Genomic DNA, 16,902 nt, shown 5'->3' on the forward strand with positions numbered 1-16,902 from the left:
GGCATATCAATATCACATGCATTATTTGAACAGCAAAACACAGTCAAGCGACATGCAGGGTTGATTAATGGCAACAGGCCATCGTATTTGCAGGTATGAACAGGGCACATGCACGAACAGACATGCATATATGTTTGGAACGGACAAATGTCCATGATTAATGAAATGTTCACATACCATTATTTAGTGGATGTTGTTATATGGAATTACAGGGTTGGGTGGGGATAGAAAGTGATGACACATTCATATGTTAAACATTGATTCACATTTATCATAGATACACAATTAAGTTGAGGCTGATGTTTCAAAATAATCTTTATTTGACTGTCATGCTACACCTGTTACACATACATCACTATCCTACTTATTTTGAATTTGATCAGATACATCATCCTGCTACACTTTGATGACAGGACAGGGGACAACTATGGCTGTTTAGTCTGTCAGATAATCATTCATTCTATCTGCAAATTGTTTACTGTTATCACCATATACAGATTTTGAGCTAGACATTCAGATTCAGACACACTGAAATCAGTTTGGGATGTTAATTTGTACTTCCCACATGCATTTAGTTCTGTAAAACACACTGAGGCTTATATATTCAGGGGTTATTACTACTTTATTTATTCATACATGAGCATTTCTGTCACTCTCATACATTCTGCAACTTCACAGTTCAGGTTGGTACTTCTAGGCTTTGTTCACATATTAGACCTGTGGTGATTCAAACACTTTCCAACAGCCTCACTTCTGTCATGATTCAGCATTTCAACAGGGGATATATCTCACATGTGACTACCTCAGATTCTGAAGCTGTACTCTTGAGACTATACTGCAGGTTACAGTATATTTAATTAATGATGGGACATCTGTATTACAGCACTGTTTAATTCTATCAATTATATTTCCAGTTACACTTGCATACTGATGAACTTGTTGCAGCCATACCTGCAGGCGTTCAATTCCTGCTTGCACATTATATTACTTTTAATCAATACACTGCACTGTTCTGATACATGGTACATAATAATATTTATTTACAAGTACTGGGTGGGGTTACTAACCTGCATGGTGGCGCCGCACCAGCCTTCTGGCGTGCATCTCGACATTCGCAGGCGGACACCTGCAGCTGTAATACAAAGGGAATAATATTGGACTACACATCTCCATGGTATCAGCTGGTTGAAATCCTTACATACATGGGTAAAATGTGACTTACTCAGTAGTGGGGCGTTGGGCATTTGCGGGCCTCCTGGATCCAGCAGTTCAATTGGTCCTGCTTGCGTCTCTTCAGGTCCGCATGGTGGTGGCGGACCTGCTCACCAGTCGTGGAATGCCAGTAGCACTGGTCAGCTCCTGAGCCAACTGGTCCCACGCCTCAGCCCTATATACTCCCCATGAGACCTGGCCCTGCATGAGTTGGGCCTCGTGATTATGGACAAGGAGCCAGACCATGTATCTGGACTCCTCAACGCCCCAACGCTGTGCTCGAAAGCAGCGTCCCTCACCTACTCCACTCATGCTGACTGCAAGTCTGTTCTACAATCAGTTATGCTGTGTATTCCCGCCTATGGGGCTTATATATGCCGCTTTTCCCGCACATTTCTCTGATTGGCCGTTTTGGAATTGTATCTACTTCACTGAAAATGCTTTCTCATGCTCCATTCTGGGTTTTATCCCATATATATGCTATTTCTGCTTTTCTAGGTATTGCTGTCATGGCTTGGTGGTTTAGTTCCTTGACTCTAGTGCATGGTATCCTGTGTTCGAATCTGGCAACTGCTTTTTGCTTTTCCTGACAGAAATGAGTTGAAGACCTGTCAATCAAACATGCCAAAAGCACTTTTAAGCACTTTAAACCTGTTCTGCGCTCGTTTGCAGCGGAGGTAGCATGCGCACTGGCAGTTAGCTTGTGGGAGCGGCGCAAAGCGGTGTGCGCTGGGATAAATCTTAATTGGCTAGTGACACACATGTTCAGCTAATTGCACACAGTTTCAGCCTGTTTACCGCTGCTTGGCAGCGGGCACGCAGTTGCAGCTTTTAAACACTACTCAGCTACGGGCACTCTGTCTCACGGCAGCTTAGCTATCAGTACATTTCTGACCATTTTTCTTCTTATGTTACTTCAAAATACATGCTCTATTTCACTCCATTCTACAAAGGGAATACATTTACATTGTACAATACTGTCTGGGGCTTTTTAGTGCTTATTTACAAAAATAAAAAAGGTTGTTGTAGGGGCTCGAACCCTGCCTGCCTACTCATAGGCGGGTACTCTACCACTAAGCTATTATTTCTTGGCTTACTTTGCATATTTAGTTCTTATATCCTTTTCCACTGACTGCTAACTGTGATTGCGCTAGTAGCACACCAGCACACAGTAGCAAACATTCTGAGGGTTTAACAAAAAAAAAAGGTTTTCATTTACTTTTATGACATCTCTTCACTTTATACACTGATGGCCAGTCGGGGCATGTGTTGTATAGTGTGTTTATTCACATTTTCATGGCCTTTCTCGTGGCTGTTTACTTTCAGCCATTCTAGTTTTCGGGCGTGTCCACTTGCAGAGCTTAGCCTACAGACCGCCCCTACTCTCTTACACGGACCGTGTAAGAGTTACTAGTGTGATTCAGCATGCCTCATGCACCTCATGCATATGCATGACATGCTGACATCACACAGTTTAACTGCAGCCTCCGTGTAAGAGTTATAACTCTTACACGGAGGCTTCCCTAATCTGGCCCATTGTCAAAAACAAATAGGATGTGTGCTGTCATGATGATTATAACAAAAATACTGTGAGTATCATGCATCTGCAAGTGCATTTTAAATAAAATATCATCACTCTCATGTGTAAGAAATTGTACACACATTAGCTTGAGGTTATATGTGAAGCATTAATGATACATACTAAACAAATAAGTTTTTAGTTATGCAACAATTACCGATGCATTGTTTGCAATAAACATTTTTCCCATCTCATTTCTCCTTAGATTTGCATTCCTAATTAAATGTTGTGAGAAATGGAATTCTGACACCCTTTGTAAAAGAATCTTTTAGGAGGATTTGAACCTTGTGTTCTTTATCAGAAAGCACTGCACTTAGACTATGTGCCACAGACAGGTATGTGACAAGTAGAATTTCTCCACTTAGTAATGTACAGAGTGCTGACAGCCGCACAATACCTCCAGGCTTGTTTTTGCTATATAAAGTGCAATAAACCCATTTTTTTTTACTTTTTCCCTTAGGCAGTAAACCATGTTTGCATGTTACCAAGTGGAGCGCAAATACAGAAGGCATTAGAAAAAAATTATGACACAGACAAAAGCTGATATAATCATTTCAATTAATGGATATATCTAGCAATGACCACAGCAAGAAGTGCATTACAGTGACAATTTGATCCTTCATCAGAAATGTACTTTGTTGAACACATTATGAGACTTGTAGTTAATGACAAATAATGCGAAAGCAGAGAGACAACAGCTCATGTTGTTAGCAATACTGACAATGGTGCATTTCTAAACAACACAGTGATATCACATAATGTGGTTAAATATATATTCATAGGTTCATAGGTGTTTACTAGGTTAACAACCACAAGGGCATTTTTAAGCCTAGCCATGCATCCCAAATCTCTGACAAGTTCTGATAAGTGGGCATGGGCCTGGGAGATGAATCATTTACAGGTTACCTGTTTGCATTAGAGACATAGGTGCCAAACCAGAGGTGAATTTCAGGTTTCGAATCCAATTGTCCGAGTTGCACTTGAATTGGGTTAGGAGGAACTCTGCTTCACATGAATGGGGAGCCTGTTCCATAGATGGGGTAGTTTCTGGGATACATACATATATCTCCAGCAGGTCCTATTTATATCACAGGCAAGGTTTAAGTCTTTAGAATGGGTAATTCTGGTACTGTTTGTTTTGTGGATATGCAGGAGGTCCATCAAAGTGGGGTCTGATAATGCCCTGTATGCCAGGCATAGATCTGCCCTCAAAAGGCTGTAGGAGACAGGGATAGGGCCTTGAGGTGGTCTTCATAGGACATATTACTTATGCCCTGTATTCTTTTAGTTAGGGACCTCTGTGGACATTCCATTTGTTAGATATGCCTGGTTATGTACATACCAAAGGGTGCATTGTACTCACTGATAGGTCTGATGAATGCTAAATACAGTAGAACAATGAAGCCTTCAGACTTAAATGCCATATCTTTGTTTAGTACTTAGCAACACAGAATGATTTCCTCCCAACTGTCAATACATGATGATCAAAGGCTAGATTACGATCTATGTGTGTGCCTAAGTCCCTGACTACTGGATCAACTCTAAGGGGTGTGTTGTCAATATGATAGTTACCAGGGATAGATGACTTCCCAAAGGATACTATTATGCATTTTTTGGTATCTAGGTTTAGTCCATGGCTCTGACACCACTTGTTTGTCTGTGTCGGCCCCTCCTGGAGAACATTTGGGTCAGTGTGAGATTCAATGACAGCTCTAATTTGCATTCATCTGCAAATGTAGTCAGTCAGAGGCCATTGACATTGGCATTGATTTCTGAGAAGTAAATGCCAAAAAGTAGCGGTCCAAGAACTTATCCCTGGGGGACTTCACTTGTGACTGGCCACTTTGTAGAGGTGGACTGCCCAATTCTGACTTCCTTGATCCTGTCTGTGAGCCAATTGGCTATCCACTGGGTGACATATGGGTTTGTACCTAACCTCCTGTGTTTGTCAACAATGCTCAATTGGGGTATTGTGTCAAATGCCTTGGCCAGATCAAGATAGGCAGTGTGAACAATTTTACCCTTATCCATTGCTTTGGTGACCTTCTCAAAGAAGTCCACCAGATTGAGTAGGCATGATCTGCCCTTGACGAAGCCAAACTGGGTTGGGTCCAGTGTCTGGAGGTTTACTATATCGCTGTTGATCATCTCCTTGATAATTATTTCCATGGCTTTACATATAAGACAAGTGAGACTTATGTGTCTGTAGTTTACAGGGTCTGTAGATGGCCCACCTTTGTGCAGAGGGGTGACTGTTGCCTTTTTCCATTCATGACAAAGCCTGTTCAGAGGCTACAGTTAAATAGTAATTCCAGAGGCCCTGATAGGTCATGCTTCATGCTATTTAGAAGGCATCCTGTGATATTGTCTGGGCCCATTGATGCAGTGTTCTTGGTCTTAGAGCGCATGGGACCTGTTCCCTAATGATAGTAGGGGGGGCTATATTTGATATTCCCTGAGGGAAAGTTGAGGGGGAGAGAGGAGTAAAGTTGGAGCTGAATTTATCCGCCAGGAGGTTTGCTATATCTTTTGGATCAGTATAGGTGGCTCAATTTACAATGGGGTTCCTATCACAAAATCGAACAGGCTGAAGAGCGAATGGCTTTAACATTGGAAATGCCATTCATCAATGTGTTTTTTGTGAGATCACGGTACAGTGAAGATCAGAAACTTTGCCCTTTCCTCACTGTAGTGCAATCTCGGAGTTGGTATATATAATTAGTGGGGGTTGTTGGGGGCAGAGCCCGCCACAAGAGCAACTTTGAGGTATGGCATTTTTGATGTTTAAGCCATTCGCTCTCTAGTCTTTTCACTCTCATAATATAGGCCCCTACAATTAGCTCTGCACACAATTGTGTATTGCCTTTGAGGTTGCAGACATAGCTAAAGAATGCTTTGTGGATGCCCTTGGCCTAGGAGGCCTAACTTACCTCAAGTTTGGCTTTGGTAGACTTTATATTACTTTTAATCAATACACTGCACTGTTCTGATACATGGTACATAATAATATTTATTTACAAGTACTGGGTGGGGTTACTAACCTGCATGGTGGCGCAGCCGCACCAGCCTTCTGGCGTGCATCTCGACATTCGCAGAGCGGACACCTGCAGCTGTAATACAAAGGGAATACTATTGGACTACACATCTCCATGGTATCAGCTGGTTGAAATCCTTACATACATGGGTAAAATGTGACTTACTCAGTAGTGGGGCGTTGGGCATTTGCCGGGCCTCCTGGATCCAACGGTTCAATTGGTCCTGCTTGCGTCTCTTCAGGTCCGCATGGTGGTGACGGACCTGCTCACCAGTGCGTGGAATGCCAGTAGCACTGGTCAGCTCACGAGCCAACTGGTCCCACGCCTCAGCCCTATATACTCCCCATGAGACCTGGCCCTGCATGAGTTGGGCCTCGTGATTATGGACAAGGAGCCAGACCATGTATCTGGACTCCTCAACGTCTCAACGCTGTGCTCGAAAGCAACGTCCCTCACCTACTCCACTCATGCTGACTGCAAGTCTGTTCTACAATCAGTTATGCTGTGTATTCTCGCCTATGGGGCTTATATATGCCGCTTTTCCCACACATTTCTCTGATTGGCCGTTTTGGAATTGTATCTACTTCACTGAAAATGCTTTCTCATGCTCCATTCTGGGTTTTATCCCATATATATGCTATTTCTGCTTTTCTAGGTATTGCTGTCATGGCTTGGTGGTTTAGTTCCTTGACTCTAGTGCATGGTATCCTGTGTTCGAATCTAGCAACTGCTTTTTGCTTTTCCTGACAGAAATGAGTTGAAGACCTGTCAATCAAACATGCCAAAAGCACTTTTAAGCACTTTAAACCTGTTCTGCGCTCGTTTGCGCGGAGGTAACGCATGCGCACTGGCAGTTAGCTTGTGGGAGCGACGCACAAACGGTGTGCGCTGGGATAAATCTTAATTGGCTAGTGACACACATGTTCAGCTAATTGCACACAGTTTCAGCCTGTTTACCCGCTGCTTGGCAACGGGCACGCAGTTTGCAGCTTTTTAAACACTACTCGGCTACAGGCACTCTGTCTCACGGCAGCTTAGCTATCAGTACATTTCTGACTATTTTTATTCTTATGTTACTTCAAAATATATGCTCTGTTTCATTCCATTTTACAAAAGGGAATACATTTACATTTGTACAATACTGTCTGGGGGCTTTTTAGTGCTTATTTACAAAAATAAAAAAAAGGTTGTTGGAGGGGCTCGAACCCTGCCTGCCTACTCATAGGGCGGGTACTCTACCACTAAGCTATTATTTCTTGGCTTACTTTGCATATTTAGTTCTTATATCCTTTTCCACTGACTGCTAACTGTGATTGCTAGTAGCACACCCGCACACAGTAGCAAACATTTACGGGTTTAACAAAAAAAAAGGTTTTCATTTACTTTTATGACATCTCTTCACTTTATACACTGATGGCCAGTCGGGGCATGTGTTGTATAGTGTGTTTATTCACATTTTCATGGCCTTTCTCGTGGCTGTTTACTTTCAGCCATTCTAGTTTTCCGGGGGCGTGTCCACTTGCAGAGCTTAGCCTACAGACACGCCCCCTACTATCTTACACGGACCGTGTAAGAGTTACTGGTGTGATTCAGCATGCCTCATGCACCTCATGCATATGCATGACATGCTGACATCACACAGTTTAACTGAAGCCTCCGTGTAAGAGTTATAACTCTTACACGGAGGCTTCCTGAATCTGGCCCATTGTCAAAAACAAATAGGATGTGTGCTGTCATGATGATTATAACAAAAATACTGTGAGTATCATGCATCTGCAAGTGCATTTTAAATAAAATATCATCACTCTCATGTGTAAGAAATTGTACACACATTAGCTTGAGGTTATATGTGAAGCATTAATGATACATACTAAACAAATAAGTTTTTAGTTATGCAACAATTACCGATGCATTGTTTGCAATAAACATTTTTCCCATCTCATTTCTCCTTAGATTTGCATTCCTAATTAAATGTTGTGAGAAATGGAATTCTGACACCCTTTGTAAAAGAATCTTTTAGGAGGATTTGAACCTTGTGTTCTTTATCAGAAAGCACTGCACTTAGACTATGTGCCACAGACAGGTATGTGACAAGTAGAATTTCTCCACTTAGTAATGTACAGAGTGCTGACAGCTGACAATACCTCCAGGCTTGTTTTTGCTATATAAAGTGCAATAAACCCATTTTTTTTTACTTTTTCCCTTAGGCAGTAAACCATGTTTGCATGTTACCAAGTGGAGCGCAAATATAGAAGGCATTAGAAAAAAATTATGACACAGACAAAAGCTGATATAATCATTTCAATTAATGGATATATCTAGCAATGACCACAGCAAGAAGTGCATTACAGTGACAATTTGATCCTTCATCAGAAATGTACTTTGTTGAACACATTATGAGACTTGTAGTTAATGACAAATAATGCGAAAGCAGAGAGACAACAGCTCGCATGTTGTTAGCAATACTGACAATGGTGCATTTCTAAACAACACAGTGATATCACATAATGTGGTTAAATATATATTCATAGGTTCATAGGTGTTTACTAGGTTAACAACCACAAGGGCATTTTTAAGCCTAGCCATGCATCCCAAATCTCTGACAAGTTCTGATAAGTGGGCATGGGCCTGGGAGATGAATCATTTACAGGTTACCTGTTTGCATTAGAGACATAGGTGCCAAACCAGAGGTGAATTTCAGGTTTCGAATCCAATTGTCCGAGTTGCACTTGAATTGGGTTAGGGAGGAACTCTGCTTCACATGAATGGGGAGCCTGTTCCATAGATGGGGTAGTTTCTGGGATACATACATATATCTCCAGCAGGTCCTATTTATATCACAGGCAAGGTTTAAGTCTTTAGAATGGGTAATTCTGGTACTGTTTGTTTTGTGGATATGCAGGAGGTCCATCAAAGTGGGGTCTGATAATGCCCTGTATGCCAGGCATAGATCTGCCCTCAAAAGGCTGTAGGAGACAGGGATAGGGCCTTGAGGTGGTCTTCATAGGACATATTACTTATGCCCTGTATTCTTTTAGTTAGGGACCTCTGTGGACATTCCATTTGTTAGATATGCCTGGTTATGTACATACCAAAGGGTGCATTGTACTCACTGATAGGTCTGATGAATGCTAAATACAGTAGAACAATGAAGCCTTCAGACTTAAATGCCATATCTTTGTTTAGTACTTGCGCAACACAGAATGATTTCCTCCCAACTGTCAATACATGATGATCAAAGGCTAGATTACGATCTATGTGTGTGCCTAAGTCCCTGACTACTGGATCAACTCTAAGGGGTGTGTTGTCAATATGATAGTTACCAGGGATAGATGACTTCCCAAAGGATACTATTATGCATTTTTTGGTATCTAGGTTTAGTCCATGGCTCTGACACCACTTGTTTGTCTGTGTCGGCCCCCTCCTGGAGAACATTTGGGTCAGTGTGAGATTCAATGACAGCTCCTAATTTGCATTCATCTGCAAATGTAGTCAGTCAGAGGCCATTGACATTGGCATTGATTTCTGAGAAGTAAATGCCAAAAAGTAGCGGTCCAAGAACTTATCCCTGGGGGACTTCACTTGTGACTGGCCACTTTGTAGAGGTGGACTGCCCAATTCTGACTTCCTTGATCCTGTCTGTGAGCCAATTGGCTATCCACTGGGTGACATATGGGTTTGTACCTAACCTCCTGTGTTTGTCAACAATGCTCAATTGGGGTATTGTGTCAAATGCCTTGGCCAGATCAAGATAGGCAGTGTGAACAATTTTACCCTTATCCATTGCTTTGGTGACCTTCTCAAAGAAGTCCACCAGATTGAGTAGGCATGATCTGCCCTTGACGAAGCCAAACTGGGTTGGGTCCAGTGTCTGGAGGTTTACTATATCGCTGTTGATCATCTCCTTGATAATTATTTCCATGGCTTTACATATAAGACAAGTGAGACTTATGTGTCTGTAGTTTACAGGGTCTGTAGATGGCCCACCTTTGTGCAGAGGGGTGACTGTTGCCTTTTTCCATTCATGACAAAGCCTGTTCAGAGGCTACAGTTAAATAGTAATTCCAGAGGCCCTGATAGGTCATGCTTCATGCTATTTAGAAGGCATCCTGTGATATTGTCTGGGCCCATTGATGCAGTGTTCTTGGTCTTAGAGCGCGCATTAAGGACCTGTTCCCTAATGATAGTAGGGGGGGCTATATTTGATATTCCCTGAGGGAAAGTTGAGGGGGAGAGAGGAGTAAAGTTGGAGCTGAATTTATCCGCCAGGAGGTTTGCTATATCTTTTGGATCAGTATAGGTGGCTCAATTTACAATGGGGTTCCTATCACAAAATCGAACAGGCTGAAGAGCGAATGGCTTTAACATTGGAAATGCCATTCATCAATGTGTTTTTTGTGAGATCACGGTACAGTGAAGATCAGAAACTTTGCCCTTTCCTCACTGTAGTGCAATCTCGGAGTTGGTATATATAATTAGTGGGGGTTGTTGGGGGCAGAGCCCCCCACAAGAGCAACTTTGAGGTATGGCATTTTCGATGTTTAAGCCATTCGCTTTTCAGTCTTTTTCATCTCATAATATAGGCCCCTACAATTAGCTCTGCACACAATTGTGTATTGCCTTTGAGGTTGCAGACATAGCTAAAGAATGCTTTGTGGTTGTCCTTGGCCTAGGAGGCCTAACTTACCTCAAGTTTGGCTTTGGTAGACTTTATATGTCCTCTGAGTTGTTTGTTTAGTTTAATGAGAGTGCTTTTATCTGCTGGGTGCTGCACCTCCTAATTTTTGCCATGATTTTCTTCCTCCTGTTATACATCCGATTGATTTTGTGATTCCAACAGGGTGGCTTGTTTTTTGAGTTAGTTCTGTACTTCTTCCTGGTGGTTACAGTTGCCTCTATGCAGCTATTAACATGCTTGTGCAGGGTTTCTGTGAACAGTTCTGCATAGTCAGAAGTGTTCTGAGGGTTTATGGGGGCTTGAAATTGTCTTCTGCAAATTTATCAGTTAACAGACGACTTGCACCTTATGCCTCAGAGAAAGTTACCTGTCAGGTCCATTTTCTTCACTGATTCTATCCATAGTGCTGATAGCCATGCAATGCTGATAGGCTTGTTTGTGTTACAGAAGGCAGCTTAAACTAAATGTTTAACTTTTTTCCTTTGGTAGTAAACACCGATTGCCTGCCTGCAAATGCAGATTACAAATTAAAAAAATACATATTGAGAAAAATTGAAATATGATTCCTAATCAGAATTTTAACATTGCATCATCTGTTTTATTTCTTTCCATTCACATCAATTACACCTTGTACCACAGAGATGTAACTCTGGTATGTGCATTCTCTGCAGTTATTAGTATCCAGTGTACTGATGGCCACGCACAGATGCCAGGCTTATTTGTGCTACTCAAGGCAAGCCAAATCAAAATTTTCACTTTTTTCATTAAGCTGTGAAAGTTGATTGCTAGCTGACAAGCAGCTCACAAATGCAGAACGGAATATTAACTAAACATTTTCCAAAGATTGTTTTGGAATCAAAGAGCATATCTAGCAATGAGAAGAGTTACTAGTGTATTACACTGACGTATTCAGCCTTTAAACATCTTTTTGCCACATCACTACCATCATTTATGTCTCATAATGTCAGTGCAGCTGTTAATGAATCTGGCCCTGGATTTTGTACATCAGTTTCAAAACAGATGTTACAAACAGAACTATTGTTTCTATATTAGCTCAACATAATGTTTGTGATGTGTCTAGGTCCTATTTATTTATAGGAATCAAGGATCTGATGCTTACAAATGGTGTAGAAAATCTATTATTACTTATGGCAATTTTAGTTTTGATTGAAGAGATTCTATGACAACATTGACACATTCTGTTGAACATTTCATATTTGTCTGAGACTCTGGGAAATGAATGCCATGCTGCTGGTGTTTATTCTACATGTGTGGAATATCATTCCTGTGAATATCACTGTTTGTGTAACTCAGTTGTTGAAATTTTGATTTGATTGAAGATGTTAAGAGGGCATTCAGCATTAAACATATCATTAGGTAAAGTGATGGAATTCAGCATTAAGCAGAGCATTATGCAATGTGAAGTTGTGAAGTGTAAATACAGGCTTGTGGCCCCAAGGATTACTGCATTATGTCTGTCCTCCACACATCTACATTGTGCCCTATCCACCCAGTGTTAACATTTCCAACAACTACTTTAAATGTCAGCTGGACCTCTGTGTAATACACATATCAAGTTTGTGTTGTCATCAAACCACTTGACCAATCCTTGGCATTACATATTTCTACAGGTGAGTTAGGAACAGGCAGATGCTGTACCCTTTTTGTTCTTGTTTATCCTTTAGGAATGTCAGTCCACAAGATGTAGGTTTCTATTGTGCACCTCTCCCATGCAGTACAGGTACCCTATCTGTGTACCTGCTTTCTGACAACGTGTCCCCTTCCCTCACTTCTGTTTTTAGATGTGTGTCTACAGAATTGGATAAATGATTCCACTCTCTGCATACACCTGACCCACTTGTTCCTCTCCGATGGAGAGAGCCCTCTGGCCCATTCTTTCCCTGATGCAGATGAAAGAGTGAGTGGGCCAGTCTGCAAATCCTGTAGACTGTATTATCTCCACCACCTCTACAGCCTGAGAGTTCCACTATTGCTGCTTCTGGGGATGCATGCACACATGCATGCATCTGTACATGTGCACCTCTTGAACAAATAACATACCTCTTGCAGTGCAGAAGCATTTAGCTCTTCATGCTACCACTGATGTATCAGCATTCCTGCAGGTGGTACAAATGCAGCAAGCCAAGTTACCTTGCCCATGTATGGGTCATCTGGCATTGGCTGCTCATTCCTGGCTCTCCCTCCTCCCTCCAATGCCAGTGCTGCTAGATGAACATGGGTCATCTGGGATGCAGTCAGGGATTTATTCTTCTGTGCCAAGGGGTCAGTGTCACATACAAAAACTAATGTAGTCAGTTATGGTTGGCTTTTACACCCAGTAATGCCTGTAGAAAGCAGTATAATATCTATCTGTACATCTACATACATATAAATAAATATGTGTGTGTGTGTGTGTGTGTGTGTGTGTGTGTGTATATATATATATATATATATATATATATATAGAGAGAGAGAGAGAGAGAGAGATATTAACAGACTGCATGCTGCAGCTTTTTTGTGCCAACACTGGCCCAGTAGTACCATTGCACTAATGTAGTGATTTTTGCATGACTATTTCTATATTGTACACAATATGATATCAGCTCTTTGTTGGGTTACAAGACCTGTGTCTGCCTATGCACATACCTGATTTTTCATCCTATGGAGTGCACAAACAAAAGCATGTCTGTAGCTCCCCATAATATTGTGCAATTATGAAACCAGATGACTAATGCCTTATAGGGCCTTTTGGTAGTAGTCCGCATTCATAGTGACTGATTCTGTATTAAGGGGTAGAATGGTGGTATGGTATGAAGGCTGCAGTAGTGACCACACGAGTTCATGCATGCCAGTGGTGCTATGCTACTGCAGTTTTCTGACATGCTAACTAGGACTGCCAACTTTTCATGTCAAAAATTCTGGACATGTACATGATAGCAAAATACGAGTAGTTTTGGTACCCCTGCCCCTTCCCACGTAGCCATTCCAGTGACCCATTACTTGACTATTTATTTGCACTTGCCATAAACACTGTTCAAAACTTTTAGTGTGCATACTGTTTTCTGCTTTACTTCTACAATGATTACAGATATATGGATTTAATTGAAAACTAGTATTTCAAATTTTTTAGCACAAACACTGATAGACATTTGCTTAACAAAGTCATATAGTCTCACAGTGAAAACAGACTTAGCATTAAAACTTTACTGCCTTTGAAACTCACATTCACTAAAACAGCATTGAAACCCACATTCAAAGAAAATGGATCTGGCCAGTGGTGGATTAAGTTTACCTTTGGGATGTTTTCAAACCATCGGCCCCTTACGCACATTTTTAGGACCATGCAAAACTTCTTTGATTCATCTTCCTGACTGTAGTAAATTATAATATACAATAATTAAATTATATCCCTTGCATAATATATTACCACTTGTTAGTGTGTTTTAAATGTATAGTTTTGAACATTTTTTCCAGTAAGCAATGAAACAAAACATATGAAACAATAATTACAAAACTGCCCAACTGAGAACATTTCAACCATAAAAGTCCACTCAAACGTCTGTCATTGCAATCCACCAATATCAGTCAATATGCACACTCTCTGCAGAAGTAAAAGTCATATGAATAATTCCACATTAAAGAAATCTGTAACTAATGAAGAGGTTGCTGCTAGCAAACAACTTTATATTTCAGTGTTTCATCTACAAATTCAGGGCCTGCTGCCCTTGAAGAATACATTGGCTATATTACATTAAAAATGGTAAGCTGGTAATATTGCAATAAGGAATGGATGGCAAACTGAAAATATTGAAGTCTACAGAAGACACACTTGATGATTTAGATAAAAGTAATCCACCATCCTGGAGAAAATCTTGTTTAGCTACATTTTGAAATTCAAGTCTGAGAAGCACAGTACTCACACAATTTAGTTTATTTCAAACAAAACAAAGCAAACAAAAAATGAAGTACAACAACCTAGCAGGATTCAGCACAATACATATAATGCAATTCTTATTTCATTCCATTAGTTTTCTGTAAAATGCCCAAAATACCAAATGCCTTTGCCAGCTGTTGTCACAAAGTGATTCACAAAAGCCTCTGCTAGAGAGGAACATTTTTCAGTGCTGAGTTATTTACAACACAACATAGTTTCTGGTTCAGTAGCAGTGATGAAAGATAGCTTATTTTGGTGTGTTCTGCTTCCCTCCTAATGCAGGAAAGTATATATTTCTAGATTTCTTTATAGGCTGAACCTTGCAACAGTAAGCTGGGTTTGACAGATTTCACATTTGATTTTTCTTTCTGCGACCAAAATGAAGAGGCTAAATGGATAGGCGCTAAGCCTAAGAGAACGCAAGTTATGAGAACATATTTTAATGTCAATGCTAAGGACACAATTGATAAAGGTACTGTTCATTCTAATGTTCAAAATGGCATTGCAGACAGTTGCAAACAGCGGGGGTTAACAATGAAGCACATTTAAAGAGATTCTTAGACAATTATTGGGTTTTTGATAATGTCAATGCAGAATGTGTTAATGAACAGCTTAACCCACAGAATTTAAAGGGCACCCTGAAGGATTTAATACACACATTGGGGAAAAAATTGAATATAATTAATTCTGTAAAATTAGACAATGCCTATTTGTCCAAATGTATTAATTCTAAGATTGTTCCCATGGGATTACAATTTTTCAAATATCCCATGGGGATTGAACCATCTGACAGTATAAAAAGTGAATTTAATCAATTGTTTGATGCATTTGGTATGCAGTATATGCAGTTATTAATTAAATGTAATGATGAAAAACTGTGTAGATACATGAAAGAAGTTGAGCAGTTGAATGAAACAATTCTTAATGATTTACTGTTGATGCAATGGGAAAAATTGTATGTGAAACAATTTGAGACAGCCGACCAAAAAACTAAGAAGGTTTATGACAAGAAGTGCAAAAAAATTAAGAGAGACATCGAACAGTACAACAGGGGTCAGGCTTATCACTGGGGTGACGGGAACCATTTAGATAAATATGACAAGGAAATCTATAGTAATAATTGTACAGATAAACATCAGAACAAAACTTATGATTATGGAGAAAAGTATAACTACAATGATAAATCAAATTTTCATCAGTAATGGAAGCATGGAAGGTACACAGACTGGAAAAGGGAAGGAAAATGGAAGAAGAAAAACTATTTCCATCAAGCGAGCGGTACACACAAAAACAATCAAATCCAAGGGGTAGGAGGGAGACATTAGTAGAAGAAACCCAGAACATCATTCCCAAACACCAGAAGTTCACTTAGACCAGGGTATTGTTACTGATGGTGTTACTTTCAGTTACAATCATTTTAATATATACAATTACAGACAACTTCCCTTGGAAAAAACGCACTTCGAGTTGCTATCTAAGGGAATTAAATATATTCCTACTACATGCTTTAGACTAGTAGATTGTTTAAGTGAATTTAAGTTATTAATTAGAAAACTTAATTTAGCTCTTATGTTCAAGGACAATACTGAATTATTACCAAATAAGACCAGTACTCTTAGGAAGAGAAGTTGTTTTGTTCCTTTCATGCACCCTAATGTGTTGATCTATGATAGACTAATAACCAAACAGATTTATCAGATGCAGAATGAGATCACAGGTAAAAAACTGAGAAGTAATTTAACTACAGATGAGATTAACATTTTGAATGAACTGAGGGAAAATAATAATATACAGGTCATGAAACCTGATAAAAGAAGGGGTGTAGTCATATATGACAGCTTAGAATACACCTCTAAAATGCATGAGATTTTACACCTATCAGGCAATTATGAAATTGTTTCCATCAACGAAATTAACATCGTGCACAGATGCATAGATTTACATGTGGAGGAATTTCTCCTAGATAGAAGGATTACAGAAGACACATACAACTTTTTAAAAGTGGAACATCCTAAATTGGCTACACTAGTGGGGATACCAAAAATACATAAGAATGTTAGTAATCTGGCTTTTCGACCTATAATTTCAGGCAGTAAGTCTAAAACTTTCCCATTGGGAGTAGCAGTGGACATTATGCTTAAGCATATGTATGGTGAAAGACTCATGGGAGTTTCTAAAAAACTACCCAGTTGACATCTGGAAGCATGGACTTATTTTCGCATCCATTGATGTAGTAGATTTATTTTCATGCATTCCTAAAGAAGAAGGAATGGAAGCCTTCATTAACAGTATTAAGAAACATAGTGACCTAGAATGGGACAAGGTCTGTTTGATACTAGAACTAATGTCCTTAGTTCTAGACTACAACTATATATTTTATGAAGGCGAATACTTTAGACAAACCAAGGGTGTTGCTATGGGGGCGGCTTGTGCCCCCATTTTCACCAATTTAGTCATGTTAGAC

This window comes from Protopterus annectens, chromosome 1.part1, assembly GCF_019279795.1.
Source record: "Protopterus annectens isolate FY-2018-M chromosome 1.part1, PAN1.0, whole genome shotgun sequence".
Lineage (NCBI taxonomy): Eukaryota > Metazoa > Chordata > Ceratodontiformes > Protopteridae > Protopterus > Protopterus annectens.